The following is a 1,259-nucleotide window of genomic DNA, read 5'->3' as shown; positions in this document are numbered from 1 at the left end:
TGACATTACCCAGCAACAACTCCACTTCCCCAGTCTTTGAATTCTTCCTCATTTGTTTCCCCAGTTTCCAGAGCTGGTAGCACTGGCTGTCTCTGCCCCTCAGCCTCCTCTTCCTCCTGGCAGTGGGGGCCAATGCCACCCTTCTGACCACCATCTGTATGGAAACCTCTCTGCACCAGCCCCTGTACTACCTGCTCAGCCTCCTCTCCCTACTGGACATTGTACTCTGCCTCACCATCATCCCCAAGGTCCTGGCCATCTTCTGGTTTGACCTCAGGTCAATCAGCTTCCCTGCCTGCTTCCTTCAGATGTTCATCTTGAACAGTTTTCTGACTATGGAGTCCTGCACATTCATAATCATGGCCTATGACCGCTATGTGGCCATCTGCAAGCCCCTACAGTACTCATTCATCATCACTGATCAATTTGTCGCTAGGGCTGCCATCTTTGTTGTGGTCAGGAATGGCCTTCTTACTATGCCTATCCCCATACTTTCTTCTCGACTCAGATACTGTGCAGGACATCAAGAACTGCATCTGTACTAATGTGTCTGTTTTTAAACTCTCTTGTGATTACATCAACTTGAATCGGCGCTACCAGTTTGTTACCTGCTGGACTCTCCTGGGCTCTGACCTCATCCTTATTGTTCTCTCTTATTTTTTTAATCTTGAAAACTGTGCTAAGTATCAAGGCCGAGGGTGCTATGGCCAAGGCCTTGAGCATGTGTGCTTCCCACTTCATCCTAATCCTCTTCTTCAGCACAGTCCTGCTGGTTCTGGTCATCACTAACCTGGCCAGGAAGACAATTCCTGTGGATTCCATCCTGCTCAACATCCTGCACCGCCTCATTCCCCCAGCTCTGAACCCCACTGTTTATGGTATGAGAATGAAGTAGACCAAGCAGGGAAGCCAGAACCTGCTGAGGAGGTTATAAAAAGTAAAATGAATGCGGCCTGATCTTGAAAACAGAAATTGATATTGGAGAATAATTGTTATGATACATAGAAAATTTAAATTGTTACTGTAAGAAAAAGTTTAGAGTTGACTTTCTTCAGTGTTTCAATTGATTATAGGGATATCTACTCGTTGGCTCCTGCTTTCTGTTTCACTGACTGGAATCTTAGTGTTTTGGCATTCTAGAATTGTTTGGAAGTTTTTCCTGACTTCATCTGTGTGAGTACGAATTGACAAGCCATAATCACTGGAGCATAGAATGGTATGGTTTTCAAATAAATGAGAAATATAATTCTAATTATTTT

The 1,259-nt window shown here is 44.6% G+C and overlaps 1 pseudogene; it reads left to right on the top strand.

Annotated features, from left to right (window-relative positions):
* The first annotated feature begins 64 nt into the window (after positions 1–64).
* Positions 65–934, top strand: LOC105523853 (annotated as a pseudogene).
* Positions 935–1,259: the final 325 nt, after the last annotated feature.

This window comes from Colobus angolensis, unplaced genomic scaffold (genome assembly GCF_000951035.1).
Source record: "Colobus angolensis palliatus isolate OR3802 unplaced genomic scaffold, Cang.pa_1.0 Scaffold478, whole genome shotgun sequence".
NCBI lineage: Eukaryota > Metazoa > Chordata > Mammalia > Primates > Cercopithecidae > Colobus > Colobus angolensis.
The sequence above is the reverse complement of the archived record's forward strand: the minus strand, read 5'-3'. Positions and strand labels throughout refer to the sequence as shown.